This window comes from Dasypus novemcinctus, chromosome 1 (assembly GCF_030445035.2).
Source record: "Dasypus novemcinctus isolate mDasNov1 chromosome 1, mDasNov1.1.hap2, whole genome shotgun sequence".
NCBI classification, from domain to species: domain Eukaryota; kingdom Metazoa; phylum Chordata; class Mammalia; order Cingulata; family Dasypodidae; genus Dasypus; species Dasypus novemcinctus.
Genome location: NC_080673.1, coordinates 73,161,591 through 73,179,455, shown reverse-complemented (window position 1 = coordinate 73,179,455; position 17,865 = coordinate 73,161,591).

Genomic DNA, 17,865 nt, shown 5'->3' with positions numbered 1-17,865 from the left:
CAGCTCTGTATTGTGTTTTATTTCCATGAGATATTTCTGTATCATTCTCTAAATGCATGCTGTTTTCTCGAGCAATTTTATTTTCTCTCTAACCAGCAAATGCTTTCCATTTAAAGAAGTATTATTGCAACCTCCAGATCTCTCAGTCTAACTCATGGAAATGTACAAACAAGTTTTATAATCCAGGTACTTAATGCAAGGTCATTAGAACAAGGATTAGAGAACAGTTTATCCCAGAAGATTATGAAAGGCTTGAGAGTGAATGAAACTTTTGAACAGGACCTTGCAGATAAGATTTCATCATGTGGAGTAGGAGAGTCTAGAAAAAAAGGACAAAGGGGATGGGGCAGCAGTTTTCAGGTAAAAGTTTATTTAAGAGCATAGAGTATTCCATATGTCCAGAATTTATCTGTTTCATAAGAGTCAGTAAACAATGAGAAATCTCTTTTTTCAAAGTTCAGAATTTGGAAGACCATGAGCATTAGATTTCTGTCCTGAATTCAGCTGTTACTGGAAGAACTGGAAATATCTTTTAAAAAATAGAGTATAGTGCCAGTGTGAAGAAGAGGGAAAGACTAAAAGATCTGTAAATGTCTACAAGTCTCTAAACCCCCTTGTTTGATTTTGCTCTGCTTTTTGTCAGGTAGGGTATTTTATAGGATTAAAGAGAGAAAAGTTTTCTTGTTTCCCTCCTAAAAGTGCTCTCTGAGCTTATTTTAGTTGCATTGACCATAGTACTACTTACAGAACAGTGTGGCAAATATTGTTTTCATTTAAAAAAACAACCACAACTGTACTATGCTATGAATGGTTTTCTTTTTCTTAATTAGGAAGTAGAGGGGAATCATTGTGAAAATCAGAATAATACATGCTTCAAACAGACAAATTTCCTCATTAATTGGCAGGCTATAGTCAATTAGTATCCAATGTGGCAGACCAGGTGGCCAGATCCTGGGAAAGATTTCAAAAGAAAAACACAAAATAAATATGTACCTTTCCATCTGGAGGACTGAGGAATTTGGAAGAGGTGCCAAACTGGTGATTGACATATTCCTTAGTCGAAGATCGTGACTGTTTTATGCATTGTATTAACCACAGTTATGTTCAGTTTGGTTGTGATTGTCTTCAAAGGTGCAACCTGGGATAGTAACATGATAATTACATATTAGTTTCTGATAACTACCGTGGAAATAGGTAGGTATGTTGCATAAGCAATAAAGAAAATGTAAACAAGTTTCAACTTCCTCTAAGTTTGCTTTCTAAATGATAAACTTTTTTAAGCTGGGAAACTGCATTACATGAAAGACCTTTCTTCTGTGCTTCAAGCTCATATATGCTTCCTTGACATCTCCACTTGTTTCTTTCACTTAGCCCGTTCAAAACTGAACTTTTAATCTTAGTCACCCACTGCTGATCCAATGTTTTCCTCATCTCTTATGTACCTGGGTGCATAAGTCAAAAGCCTGAGCATAATCCTTGGCACAATTTCTTATCTCCACATTCATTCTCCCCTAAGGCTGTCTATTTTACCTACAAAGCATATCTCATATTAACCACTTTTCTCCATTTCTCATTAAGTTTTCTGACTTATGATGCCTCCATTTCTCTTGTTTTAAGCCCTCCTCTCATGATCTTCCTTGCTTACCAAGACTGAATCCCATCGTCAAAAGTATAAAATACCCTTTCATAAGTTGTCTCACTATTTTAGTAGAAAAATAAAAGTTTGGGCACATACTTCATCTTTGTTATTAATAAACTCATAGTCTTGGCATGTTACTTGATCCTTGATTATTCCACGGTCTTGCTACTTTTCTCCTTTGCTTGGACTGCTTATAGCTACCATGAGAAAATTCCCACTAAAAATGCCTGATTAGCAAACTGAGCTAAGCCATCCAATACATAACTCAACCTTGTCCAGCTTGTTTTCAGAGGCCAGTCTACATTTTCACCATTTAGCCAATTTCTCAACTTCCTTCATCTCTTCATTCTCATAAGACAGTATTACTACTTTTTTCTTTTCACTTACAGAATGTTGCATAAATTTTGGTATATAGTATTTGTAGCAGTTTGATATTATTGATGAATTCCAAAAATTAATATTGGATTATGTTTGTAAACTGGTCTTTTCTTCTGGGAAAATTAGAGTGCGTTGGATTCAGAGGTTTTACTTTTACTTGACTAAATAATGATTAAGGCTTTGTTTGGGCCACCTCAGTAGGGAGGGGGTGGGGACTCATAGAGAAACTGCACTGCAGAGAAGGAGATTAGAATTTTTAGCTGGAGCCAGGGAAGTAAACCCACAGAAGAACACAGACGAACAGAGATGGCTCTTTAGACACAGCAGAAACCCCAGAGAGAGAGACAGAGCCATTTGCCTGATAGTCTACAGCTGGCCTTGAGAGAGCACAGCAGCTGAGCCCAGAGAGAAACAGAGCTCCAGGAAGAGAGGAACCCAAGAAGCCTGAACTCTTTGCAGACGTCAACAGCCATCTTGCCCCAACACATGGCAATAGACTTAAGTGAGGAAAGTAACTTATATGCTTTATGGCCTGGTAACTGTAATCTTCCATCCCAAATAAATACCCTTTATAAAAACCAGAAATTTCTGGTATTTTGCATCAGCACCCCTTTGGCTGACTAATACAGTAGGCAATCAAAAAAAAAATTTAACTCAGTAATTCTCAATCTAGGTGTACATTAGAATCATCCAGAGGGTTTTAAAAATACTGATGTCAGGATCCTATCCCAAACCAAATCATTTTGATTCTGTGTGTGTGTGGGGGGGGGGGGGGGGGGCGTGGCCTGGGAGCTGATATGGGTATTTTTAAGAAGCTTAAGAACCAGTGGTAACAGACCAAAGTAGATTTATTGTTATTTTAGTTATTATCATGTGGTAGCAGAAGAACTTGTAACATTGATATTAAGACAGTGGTAACCAAAGATCTTGAAGGGAGGAAGAGGGATGAATAGGTGGAACACAGGGTATTTTTAGGCCCTTGGAATTTTTCTTTATGATGCTACAATGAAAGATACATGACACTGTATATTTGTCAAAGCCAATAAAACTGTACAGCATAAAGTGTAAACCATAATGTAAACTATAGACCTTGGTTAGTAGCAATGCTTCAATATTGGTTCATTACTTGTAACAGACCTCCTTTGTGGGAAGCTGGCACTCAAATCACTGAGCCATATTGGCTTCCCTGAGTTGGTTTTTTCATTTGCTTTGCTTGTTGTTTCTTTTGTTTTTTCAGGAGGCAGCAGGAACTGAACCCAGGGTCTCCCATGTGGGAGGCAGGTGCTCAACCACTTGAGCCCTATCTGCTTCTCCCCTATAATTTGTTTTAAAAGATTTTTAAAAAATTTATTTCTTCCCACCCCCTTGTTCTTTTTCACTTGCTGTGTCTGTTCCTCTCCCTTGCTTCTATAGGAGGCACTGGGAGCTGAACCTGGGACCTCTGATGTGGGAGAGAGGTGCCTAATCACTTGAGCCACCTCCACTCCCTGCTTTTTTGTGCCTCTCATTATCTTTTTCCTTCCCTTATCTCTTGTTGTATCATCTTGTTGTGTCAGTTTGCCACAGCTGCCCATCGCATCAACTCGCTGTCTTCTTTAGGAAGCACCAGGAAACTCTGCTTTCTGCTTTGTTGTGTCTCTCATTATGTTTTTTATTCTTGTGTCTCTTGTTGTGTCAGCTTGCTGTGGCTGCCCAACATGTCAACTCACTGTCTTCTTTAGGATGCACTGGGATCAGAACCAGCGACCTCCCGTGTGGTTGGTAGGAGCCAAGTTACCTGACACACATTCTCTTCCCTCCCCTATACTTTCAATGTAACTTTTCTGTAATCTAAATCTTTTCTAAAAATAAAGTTTATTATTATAAAAAGAAAAGAACTAGTGTTAAGTGAATGCCACATTAATGTAAGTATCTACTGGTGATGATGCTAGATGATATCAGGAGAAGTAAATGATACTAGTAGTAAAATTGTGTTTAAAGCATGTAAGCCATGTTAACCATCAAATACCCTAGTGAATTAGCATTTCACCATAGAGAAATGGTGTTGCATACACACATAAAGAGTTGATCATCAAAGTGATATTTATAAACCTGCTGAGAAATGTCTTTTCTATTCCATTCCTGAAGCTTCAGGAAACTGTTCTTATATCTTCCTTGACTAAAACTGTTGCAGTCTGTTAGACTGGCAGGCAGCTTCTTTTAAATCCTAGTATTTGATTTTGGCCTAGGCAAGCACCTCTTCTAATTTACTTTAAACTTGGCTAAAAGGAGATGATTTTATACTTGGGGTAGAGATGAAGGAATCTTCTGTTTTCCTCTGGGGAAGTATGAAGGATGAGAGCATTTACTGTGTGTGGTTTCTATTATTTTTCAATTTTTTTCCTTCTGTTGAAAATAAATAAAACCACACTGTGCTGTCGCTGCACCCAGTTCAGGCATGCCAAGTCAAGTAAACAGTATTTGTTCCATTCATCCTGTTTCATGACACTTTGAATAAAAGACATTAAGAAAAGCTTGTTTTGTTTCTGCTTATCCAACACTGCTATGTATCTAACAGCCAGTTGTATTGTAATAATCCTAAATTGAACAGCATTCCCCTCTCCCTCCTATTACCAAATTATCAGCAGAGATTTAAATTACAATTCACTGATACTTCAGGTAAGACAAGGCAGATCTTTTTGCTAAGTTATATGCTGTTTTAAAAGGATAAATCTCAAATTCCCAGGGCTTGATGAACTTTTTACTAAATAATGACAACAACAAAAATTCTAGAAAAAAGTATTATTTTAAAAAGAGGGCCAAATATTCTAAAAGTCAAAATAGGGTAAATTTTAAGAAAATTGCTATAGCAGTTTGATATAATTGATGAGTTCCAAAAAGAAATATTGGATTATGTTTGTAATCTGATCTGTACCTGGGCATGCTGAGTTACCATTAGGGCGTGGAGTCCCCATCCCTTGGTGGGTAGAGACTCACAGATAAAAGGCATGGCAAAGGACAGAGTTGGAGCTTTTGATGCAGGGATTTCTGATGTTATAGAGATTGGTGCTGAAGACTCAGGAAGTCAGCACCCAGAGGAAAGAGAAGCCAGCACCAGGAAAGAAGGAACCTTAAACCCAGAGAAAAGCAAGGCCCAGGAATGTAGGAACCCAGGAAACCTGAACCCTTACAAACATCGGCAGCCATCTTGCTCCAAATAGACTTTGGTGAGGAAAATAACTTACGCTTTATGGCCTGGTATCTGTAAGCTCCTACCCCAAATAAATACCCTTTATAAAAACCAACCAGTTTCTGATATTTTGCATCAGCACCCCTTTGGCTGACTAATACAATTGCTGAAGGAAAAAAAAGCTATCTTGCATACCCAAGAAAAGTATCAACTTTTATTTTGGTTTCCTGAAGTTACTAATAGTTAAAACAGGTTTTATAGTTGTTGTTTTTTTTAAGAAAGTAGGGGAAAAATGACTTTTTGCCTTTTGTACTATAAAACATGTCACATTACATTTGAACTAAAAGTGTTATAAACAATTCGAGTATGCCTGAGAATAGTGATTTATATTTAAAGCCACAGAGAGAATGCATTTCTATTGCAAACAAAGGGCACATTAGTATACAAATTCCTTCAAATGCTTTATTAAAAATTCAAATATTTATGGCTTTTTTAATACTTCAAAAATTAATATTTAGACCATAACAGTTTCCTTTTATTATTTTAGTAGTTAACTTATTTGTCTAATATGTTTTATATGATACCTTGTACATAGTAGATAAGTGAGAAAATATTTTGGATTGATTTTTAATGTCATTATTTGTATTGTAACAATACATTTTTACCTTATAATATTCCCAATAGTAAATTTATTTTGGTGCTACCTTTGCATTTTAATTCTTACCAACAATGAAACGAGTTAGAAAAATCATGACTACATGCAATTTACAGGTTCATTATTAGCAATTAATTTTTGACTTTTATCCTTCTAATATTGCTAATATAAGTAAATAATTTTTTCACACCCATGCCTTTTACCTTCCTTTCCTTCCTGGCAGATTATTTATGAGTATGCATAAATAATGAGTATGCAGTTAAAAGTGTTAAGCAAGTTATATTTGTAAAGGGAGAAACTAAGGAATATGAGAGTGAATTAGGTGGAAAAGAATATTTAAGAATAGGCCTGGAATGGTAGCCTCTAGATAATCACTGTGTTTTATCTTATAAAGTTTCAGTTTATTTCCCTAGTCATGTGACTCTTCATTAAAAGGGAACTTTGCCTTATGATTTCCTTCAAACAATACATTTTTTGTTCTATAATAACTGATAATTGTATCTTTAGGTACCTCTAGGAATTCCACCATGTGTGGAATTTTGGAAACTCTTAAAGAGAGAACAGCCTAGGCCCCCATCCGAAACATTGTTGCATGTTGGCATCTCTGTGAGGGTTGGTGGAGTTTGGATTAGATCTATGTAAATAAAGGCTAGTGGGCTGTGCCTTGGTTCAACCTGAGGCTTTCTTCTTTTAGGATTGGGGGTTATGCTCTGTCGATTTTGATGGGGTTTGGTTGGTCGGTTTTTTGGTTTGTTCTGAGAAATAATTTCAATTCTTGGTACTAAATAATTAAAAGAGTGGTGTTTTTTTCCCTCCCTCCTGGAAGGGATAAGGACAAGGAAAATTTAATTCACAATCCCAAAGTCTAAAAGTACTTGCTACAGTATGATGTATTAGGAATCTGAGCTCAATTTAGTGTTCTGAATAGTGGATTTCTTTTTTCTTGAATTGTACGCAGAATCGCTTCTCCTTTTGGAATTAAAGTTATTCTTCTTTGCTGCCATATTGGAGAAAATCCAATCAAAACCACATGTTGATTTCAGTAGAATTCCATGACTTAGAAAAAAGTTAAAAAGTAGCAAGAGGAACCTTGATTGAAATCTGAACAGGAACAAGTTAAGGCCTTTAAAATCCCTACTAATTGGTTGCTAGTGCTCAGAGAAGAATACTCTTGGTTTTGTTTTTTTGTTTTTGTTTTTTTACTTAAATTAAACCAAAAGATTTGTTTCATTTTAGCTCATCAAAATGGAAAATCAATTCATTTTTCCTTCTGACTGAAAGATAATTTTACTCTTTGCTCTTATTGCATTAATTTTTCAAACAACTGTTTCCTTTCATAGAAACGAATCAGGAGAAATTTTATAAGGAACTGAATGAACCCAACCATCTGCAAGGAATTTGAAGTAACCTCCAATCCTGAACACTGATAATACATTTTAAAACATCAGGAAAGAAAAACATAATTTCTGTACTTTTTAAAGAAAATATACATAAAAATTCAAATGTGACACAAGATAATTCTCTACCTTTCTCATTCACAGCTACCCTGAGATCTAGTATATAAGCCATATGGATGGGAAAAGATGAGTCAGACTCTACTTGAAAGGGTAGAAATAGTTAATGACAAATTTGGAGGAGATATAGTTGAGTGATGTTTTTACGTATTAATTTATTTCTTTTTTTTTCATTCCTGTCATTAATGGTTTATATTAATGGGTATTTTCCTGCCAGGTGGTATTTGGGCATTCTGATTTATGTCTCTGAGAAGGATTGATATAATCAAAGACTAAAGTCATGTTTTTGATTTTTGCATATTAAGAGCCAAGATCCTGGGATAAACAATAGATTTAGGAGACTAAACATTCATTCAGTTGCTCAAGCCCCATTTTCCTTTGTCCAAAGAAGAACTTTGGGGGGAGGAGGGGGATAAAAATGGGTCTCTGTGGTTGTTTGGAGTTTGTATGCACACAGGAAAACATGTTCTTAAACCTGATACATTCTTGTGGGTGTGAACCCATTGTAAGTAGGACCTTTGGATGGGGTTACTTCACGTGTGGCCCAACTCGTTGGAGATGTGGAATGAAATTCAGACAGAAAGTGACAGAGGGAGCAGTCTGACGCTGAACATCAATATCACCTGGAAGAGTAGTGAAAGACCAGGACACATTGCCATGTGCTTTGCTTTGTGATAAGCTAAGGACCAAGGGTTGCCAGCAACAGCCCAGAATGCCACAGTGCTTGGGAAGAAAGCATAGCCTTGACGATGCCCTGAGTTGGACTTTTTCTTACCCTCAAAACCATAAGTGAATAAACTCCCCATTGTTTCAACCAAACCACTGTATGGTATTTGCTTGGACAGCCCAGAACACTAAAAGTATCTCTAGTTAAGTGACCATAGGTCTTTATTTCCCAGTACAGTCCTGGTTTTTCACTGTTGTCACATTTATTAATAGTGATTTCATTCACTCTCAAAAGTGACATAGTTTGAATGATAAATAAATGTTAGTCTTAGGAGTAGGGAACATAAAACCTCCAGGTTGATTTAGATATCCAAGAGCAGGGATGCCCACTGAGGTTCACTTTATTTGGGAGGCTGCAAGTCCCATAGGTATCCCTGTCTCAAATTCTATATGCGGTGGGGTGTGTCAGGCAGATGAGCTGACAGCTGCCTCAGAGGGGGTCCTAGTTCCTTAGTAGGGTGTGTGGAATGGCAAGTTATTTTTCCATGTGTCTGAGAGTGTATGTGTGTGGCACTTAGTTCTGGAGGTTCAGGAAAGAGACCTTGAGGACAGGTGAGGAGAATACAACAGAAAACTGAGTGGAATAAGGTTTGAGGGTCAGAAGGAATGTACCCACCTTAAACAAGGTCAATATGTACAGGGAACAATTGTGGAACAGGTTGTCCCTTCTAGAGTCTGGCCCTGGTCTCTCCAAAAGAGCCTGAAATTTGTAAGAGGCTGAGAAGGCACTACTTAAAAGGAATCAAGTTCTGACATCTCAGGGAATTGAATGGCATTTATTTTCAAAATCAGTCTAACTGTGGACTCAAAGAAATGGATTTGAGTAATTGACAAGCAAGGAGAGCTACATCTAAATGTGTGGAATGAAGTGGTATTCACCACAGAGGTTTATTTCGTTTTGTTTTTGGGATCCACTAAAGGAATTTGGGGAGTTTTGATGAGTTTTTTTTATTAAGAGCCACTTCCTAAGTAAAAATGTGTGGATTATCGCTTCAATGTTTAGAAAGGTTACAAGTACATTAGAGGAAATGAAAACAGTAGTGATTTTATAAATCTCTATTATCCTTTCCACTTTTAATATCAATGAAATGTAGTGACATCACAGATGACTGACATATCCACACTTTCCCAAACTATGTTACAAAAGGGAGACCTTATTCATATTTCCAGGAGTTCATTGTTTCATGACTTATGTAGAACTCTGCTATAGGGACACAGTCATAGCTGAGGAACCAATTAATTCATTTCCATTGAGGTTTTAATCACTATGATATGCCTAGGCATTTTAAATAACAATACCAGTAATAGGGCACTGTGTAAATCTGTAGAATATCTCTGTAATGGTCATATAATAGGGGAACTAGAACACAGGGGACTATAAATAATTTGACTAGAAGGCTTTTTGATAGTTTTGAAAATCATAGGTCATAGTTTTGAGGTCAGGATAAAATCCAAATTAAGTCCAAATCAAGGAGATGCTTTCTTCCCAAAGATTATGGTGTTCTAGGTCTAGATGCCACTGATGCTTGGTCTTGGGCTCCTCTGTCACATGGCAATGCAAATGGCAACCTCTCCTAATCTTTTCATTCTCTACCTGGCTCTGTTGCCCTTCAACTTCTTGCTTCCTCTGGCTTTCTCTCCATCTGTCTGAATTTCATTCTGCATATAAAGGAATCCAGTAATAGCATTAAGACCCACCTTAATTAAAAGAACCTCATCAAAAGGGCCTACTTAAAATGGAATGGATTAAATTAAGAACATATTGTTCTGGGGTACATATGTCCAAACCACACACTCTCCCCTCTGGACCCCAAAATGACATGTTTTTTCCATATGCAAAATACATTCATTGCAACACAACATGCCCAAAGCCTTAGGTCATTTTAGAAACAATACTAAATATAAAGTCTTATCAAAATTGGTTATGGGTGTGGTCTGTCCTGGTGCAAAATTTCCCTCTGTGGACTTGTTAAAACCCAGAGAACAAGTTATCTGTGTCCAATATACAATGGAAGGGACAGAGATAGGATAGTCATTCCTCTTCCAACAGGGAATAATTATTAGGAAAACAGGGGTCATGGATCCCAAAGAATTCGGAACCCAGCGTGGTAAGCTCCATTAGATTTTGAGGTCTAAGAATCATCTAGAATCAATGTTTTGTCCTCCAGGCTTGATGGAGTGGCAGCCGCATCCCTCCCAAGTGTTTTGTAGTGGCCATGCATCCCTGAACCCTGGGGTGAAGGCTCTACCCTCTCCAAGAATTGGGATGGCATCCAGGCTCTCCACAAATCCTGGGACACAGGCCCCTCTCCCTGAGCATTCAGGCTGTCTGTAAACACTGTGGCACAGGCCCTACCATCTCTGAGTATTTAGGTGTCATCAATCTTCCTCAACAATGGGGAGCAAAGCCTACCTTGTCCAAGAGCAGGGTGGACCCACCCTTTAGGCCCACATGGGTGAATGTTCTCTTGGCCTGAGAAGATATTTTCTGTCCAGACTTCAGCTTCCATGGCTTTGCCCTTGAAGTCATTCTTCCTTCAATTTGTCCCTTCTATGTCCCTTTCAGTCCAGTATGGCAGTGGTTCTGCTCATATCAATCTTATAAAACTGGTCATCTTTCCATGTGGTTCATAGGGGTCCAAACCATCAAACAAAACAATTTTCCATAGCCCCTTCCTGCCTAACTGCATTTCCGACCCTGACTTCCACTGAAATGACTTTCTGGATCCATGTTCAGTTAAACCTTCACATGGGATCTTATTCTCCAAGACTTGCTTTCTGGAAGCTTGAGGAGGTCCCTGATATAGCTGCATCTGGTCTTAGCCTCAGAGCACACTATTAGGACAGGTTCATAATTTTCCAAATCATCACATTCTGGTTTCTTTGTGCTTAAGAGTGCAGTTTTCAGCTTATCCCTTTCCTCTCACATTTCACTATAAGCTCCTAGGAGAAATCAGGCTGCACTTTCCACACTTAGCTTGGGGACCTTATCAGTTAAATATCCAATTTCATCCCTTTCAAGTTCTGCCTTCCATCTAACATCAGAACTCAATTTCACCAAGTTCTTTGCAATTTTAAAACAAGGTTCACATTTCCTCCAATTTCCAATAATATATTCATCTTTTCCCTCTAAAGCCTCATTGGTAGTACCCTAGGCATCCATATTTCTACCAATAGTCTCTTCAAAGCAATACAGGCTTTTTCTACCAAGCATCTCACAATTCTTCCAACCTCTACCTGTTGCCCAATTCCAAAGTCATTTCCACATTTTTTGGTATTTGCAGTAGCAATACCCCATTTTTAGTACCAAATATATTTATTTTCCTTGGCTACTCAAGCAAATAAAATGCGATGGGTTGGCTTAAACAAAGGGAATTTATTAGTTCATGGTATTTAGGTCAGGAAAAATTCCAAATCAAGTTCAAATCAACTTGATGCTTTCTTCCCAAAGACAGACATTCTGGGTATTGCTGATGGTGGTCCTTGGTCTTGGGGTCCTCTGTCACATGACCATATACATGGCTGCATTTCCTGGTTCCCTTCTCTTCTAGGTTGTATTGATTTTAGCTTCTTGCTTCCCATGGCTTTCTCTCTATCTGTTTGAATTTTGGTCTGCTTATAAAGGACACCAGTAATAGAATTAAAGCCTTTCCTGATGGAGATGAACCATACCTTAAGTGAAGTAACTTCATCAAAAGGTCCTATTCATATCCTTACAAATGGATTAAGTTTATGTACATGTTTTTCTCAGATACAGTGCTCCAAACCACCTCAGAAGTAAACAGCCATTCTTGAGTTAATCATAAGTAAAATGAATGGATTCACTATGACTTCCTTAGAAGAAGCACCCGGGTTGGGATGAATGGGAGAAATTAATAAAAATAGTACCTTAGTGGGGTTATGTGTTTTGTCCAAGACAAACACTTAGGGATATTAATGAAGGTATGCATATTCCTAGTGAATTGTAAAATTGAGAACTTTGAACAATTGAACAATTTCAAAGAAGCATACATGTTTTACTTCTTTTCAGGTGAATCATAGAAGTACATTTCTCTTTAATTTACCCTGGTTTATGTTTCCTCAAAGCCCTGTTGTATAAATGCAGTGAGATCCATAGAGTTTCATCCTATTTACTCATTTGAGTTGAGAGTCATATTTAGTATTATCTAATGTTTGAGAAGAAAACAAATGAATTTTATGGGAGATCTGTGTTCCAGGCTTTCATCTGACACTCCCACCTAATTGGCAGGGGGGATTTGGCAGTTCACAGAACATACTCTGGACATAGGTTCATCATATATAAAACAAAGAGGTAGTCTAGAGGCCTATTCCAAATCTCTGAAATTGCTATTTAATTTAACCAAAAATTTTTAGGTTTCATTTTGAAATTCTTTAATAACAAAAAATATAGTTTTAAGTAAAATGTGATGAGGTCATTATTTCCTCTTGCACAGATATAAGCATAATATAAGGTTATCTGCACAAATTTTAAACTAGAAAGTACTTAATTAAAAAATTTTCCATATCACCTATAAAGAACAAAAATGATTAAGGTTTGCTACTAAAAACATAAACTATTCCATTTATAACTACATTCTAATTAAATGTTAGTAGCAGTTAAGGAACTATTACTCCTGCAATTAAAACTAAAATGAAAAATGTGTTCTTGTTTCACATAATTATCATTGTTATTTATATGATTAAGTTAGAAAGATGGATAGTTATGACAATTCCCAGGAGAGAGCAATACCTGAGCAGCCTATTTAAATCTAATACTCAGGTGTTTTGAAAATAAATACCCAATCATCATTTTAAAGCTGCTTAGATCCGTTCTTCTTTTTATCTAGAGTTCACAAGAAATGAAAGAAAGAAGGGTCGAAGCCATAGTCTTTGCACCTGTGTTTCCATACACTTTCATTATTAGTATTTACCATGGACCTTGAACCTTTTTCCATATACTTTCATTATTAGTATTTACCTGGTATAAATGCCACTCTTTGCATCTTCAGATTTAGGTTTACTTAAGCATAATATAATCAGTTCCATATCTTTATAAACCTCATCCCCCCAGCTGAATAATCTCTGGAGGACTGTCTATATGTGTACCTCTCTTTATAATATCTTTTTTTTTTTAAGATTTGTTATTTATTTATGTTTTTCCCTTCCTCCTTCCCCCCAGTTGTCTGCTCTATGTCCATTCACTGCGTGGTCTTCTGTGACTGCTTCTATCCTTATCAGCGGCACTAGGAATCTGTGTTTCTTTTTGTTGCGTCATCTTGCTGTGTCAGCTCTCCGTGTTTGCAGCACCATTCTTGGGCAGGCTGCACTTTCTTTCACGCTAGGCAGCTCTCTTACGGGGCACACTCCTAGTGCGTGGGGCTCCCCTACGTGGGCAACACCCCTGCATGGCATGGCACTCCTTATGCGCATCAGCACTGCGCATGGGCCAGCTCCACACAGGTCAGGGAGGCCTGGGATTTGAACCATGGACCTCCCATGTGGTAGGCAGATGCCCTATCCATTGGGTCAAGTATGCTTCCCTCTTTGTAATATCTTCTCACAAATCTCTAGCTAGAGAAATCCCACTTACTCATTATTTTATTTTATTTATTTATTTATTTATTTATTTATTTATTTATTTATTTAATTGAAGTATATCATTCACACATGAACACACATAAACAATAAGTGTGTATTAAAGATTGCGAACTTACAAAATAAACATACATAACATCACATAGGGGTCTCATACATCACCCCTCCATCAACTCTTTGCATTGGTGTGAAACATTTGTTACAACTGTACAAGAGCATTGCCAAAACATTATGACCAACTATATTCCTTATCTTACATGTGGTATACTTTTCCCCCAACCCATACTATTTTATTTTAATGTATTTTTGTTACAGATATTGTGAACTTGCAAAACAATCATACAGATGTGTAGATTTCCCATACACCTCCATATCCTGGTGGAACATTTGTTACAGATTTTGAGATAATATCATCAGACTATTATCACCCATCATGGTCCATAGCATACATTTGGCACACTTTTTCCATACACCTCCATTATCAACACAGTATAGCTTGGCATTAATGCAAGAATATTATAGTATTGCTGTTAACCACAGTCTATAGGTCACACCAATTGTAGTTTTCCCATGTTTCTCCATATAAAGTTGTTGGTTTACAGAAAAATCATGCAGAAAATACAGAGTTCCCATATATTATTCCATTATTAACACCTTGCATAAATGTGGAAATCTTGTTAAAATTCATGACAAAATATTTTATAATTGTACTATAAAATACAGTCCATGGTTTATATTAGGGTTCATTATTTGTGTTGTATAGATGTATGTTTCTATTTTCCTTTTTTTGTTCTAGCAGCTTATATACAACCTAAAATCTTCCCCTGTTAACCACATTCAAATACATGATTCAATGCTGTTAATTATGTTCACAATGTTGTGCAAAAATCACCAATATCCATTACCAAAACTTTTCCATCAATCCAAATAGAAACGTTCTACAATTAAAGCACTTTACTCCCCATTCCCTATCCATGACCCAGATCCTGGCAAACTATATTCTACTTTCTGACTCTATGAATTTGCTTATTTTAATTACTTAATGTGAGTGAAATCATACAATATTTGTCCTTTTGTCCTGCTTATTTCACTCAACCTGGTGTCTAAGTTAATACCTAATACTGCATTAATCAGACTTCATTCTTTTTTACAGTGAAATAATATATTTCATTGTATGTATATACCAATTTTATTTATTCATTCTTCTTTTCATGGGCACTTAGATTGCTTCCATTTTTTGGAAGTTATGAATAATTTCCTACTACGAACATTAGTGTGCAAATATCTGTTGAGTCCCTGCTTTCAGTTCTTTGGGGAGTAAATACCTAAAAGCCAGATTGCTAGTTCACATGGTTATTCTATTCTTAATTTTCTGCGGAACACCAAACGGTCTTTCATAGTGAATACACCATTTTACATTGCCACTGGCAAATAGTGACTGTTTCTATTTCTTCACATTTGCTCTAACACTTGCAATATTTTAAAAAGAGAAGATATTCCAGTGGGTATGAAACGTTATCTCATTATGTTTTAATTTGCATTTCCATAATGGCTAATGCTGCTAAGCATCGTTTTATATACTGTTTGGCCATTTATATATCTTCTTTGGAGAAATGTCAATTCAAGACTTTTGCCTATTTTTAAATTATGCTGTTTGTCTTTTTGTTGTTGAGTTGTATGACATTTTATATTTTGACATTAAGCCGTTATTGGATATATGATTTCCAAATATATTTTCACATTGTGAATGTTGTCTTTTTAATTTCAAGATAAAATCTTTGAAACACAAAAGTATTTCTTTAACTTTTCATGAACTCCCATTTATCTGTATATTTCTTTTGCTGCTTGTGCTTTGGTGGTAAAGCCAAAGAAACCATTAGCAATCACAAGATCCTGGACATGATACCCTATATTTTCCACTAGGAGTTTGGTAGTTCTGGTTCTTTTGTCTAGGTTTTTGATCCATTTACTTTTGTTTATTTTATGTGGTATGAGGTAGAGATAACCTTCATTCTTTTAAATATGGACATAGTTTTTTCCAGAGAATTTGCTGAAGAGGCTATGTTTCCCATTTAAGTAGACTTGGCAACCTTGTCAAAAATCCGTTGATGTGAGCATTAATTTCTGAACTCTTAGGGTGACTCCATTGGTCTATATGCCTGTTTCTGTTCCAGTACCATGCAGTTTTGATTACTGTGGCTTTTCATAGGTTTGAAGATCAAGAAGTGTTAGTTCTCCAACTTCAATCTTCTTTTTCAAGATGGCTTTGTCTATTTTGGGCCCCTTGCACTTCCATATGAATTTGATGATTGCATTTTCCATTTTTTCTGAGAAGGCTGTTGGAATTTTCATTGGGTTCTCATTGAATCTATATATCACTTTGGATAGAATTGACATCTTAGCAATATTTAGTCTTTCAATCCATGAACATGGAATATCTTTCAAATAATTTAGGTCTTTGATTTTTTTCAGCAATATTTTGTAATTTTCCATGTAAAAGACAATTTACACTCTTTTAGATTTATTCCTAGATATCTGATTCTTTCAATTGCTGCTATAAATGGATTTTTCCTTGATTTCTTCTTAAGGTTGTTTACTACTAGTGTATAGAAACACTACTGACTTTTAATGTTGATCTTTTACCCCACCACATTGCTGAATTTATTAGTTTTAGGAGTTTTGCTGTGGAGTTTTTTTTAAGAGTTTTATATATATAAGAACATGCCATCTGCACATAGAGAAAGTTTTGCTGTTTCTGTCCCTATTCATTTCATTTTTTAAAATCTTGCCTAATTGATTTAGTTAGAACTTCCAGTACAATGCCAAATAACAGTGATGACAGTGGGCAACTTTATTCCTAATCTTAGGGAAAAGCTGTTAATCTTTCACAATTGAATATAGTGTTATCTGTGAGTTTTCATATATGACTCTTATCATATTGAGAATGTTTACCTCTTTTCCAAATTTTAGAAGAGAATTTTCTTTTATCAAGAAAGGGTTGCAACAAAAAGAAACATAGATTTCCATGCCGCTGACAACAACAGGATCGGACGAAGAAGACGCAGCAAATAGACATAGAGAACAGACAACCGGAGCAGGGAGTGGGAGGGGAAGGGGAGAGAAATAAATAAGTATAAATAAATCTTTTAAAAAAAGAAAAGAAAGGGTGCTGGGTTTTGTCAAGTGCCATTTCTGCATCATTTCAGATGATCATGTATTTTATTCTTCATTCTATTGATTTGATATATTATGTTAATTGAATTTCTTAGGTTGAACCACCATTGCATAGCTGTGATAAATCCTACTTGTTCATGGGGTATAATTCTTTTAATATGCTTTTGGACTTAGTGTGCTAGGATTTGGTTCAGGATTTTTGCATCTATACTCATATGCTATATTGGTGTGTAATTTTCTTTTATTATGGTGTCTTTATCTGACTTTGGCATGATGGTGATGTTGACCTCATAGATGAGTTATGGACTGTTCTCTCTTCTTCAATTTTTTTGGAAGATTTTGAACAGGACTGATATTATGCATGTATTGTAATGTTTGATAAAATTCACCTGGGGAGCCATACTGTCCTGGGATTTTCTTCTTTGGGAGATTTTTGATTACCAATTCAATTTCTTTACTAGTTATTGGTTTTTTGAGATCTTCTGTTTCTTTCTGAGTCATTGTAGGTTGAGTGTGTTTTTCCAAGAATTTGTCTTTCATTTAGGTTATCTAATTTCTTGTCATACATTTGTCTGCATTCTAATTATTTTATTTTCCTCTTTCTTCTCACTTTATATGTGGTGTGTCTCCATTTTTTTGTTTCCTCCTCTAACAAGATTAGGTCTTTAATTTGAGATCTTTCTTCTTTTAAAATATAGTCATTTAGAGCTATAAATCTCCCTCTCAGCACTGCGTTTGCTGCATCCTATAAATTTTGGTATGATATATTTTCATTTTCATTTGCCTCAAGATATGTCCTAATTTCCCCTGTGATTTCTTTTTTGATTCATAGGTTAAGATTACGCTATTTAATTTCTACCTATTTGTGAATTTTTTCATTTCTCTCTGTTATTGATTTCTAACTTCATTTTGTTTTATCAGAGAATATTGAGACTTATTTTGTGTCCTATCACATGATCTACCCCGGATAATGATGTATGTGCCTAGAGAAGAATATATATTCTGCTGCTTTTGT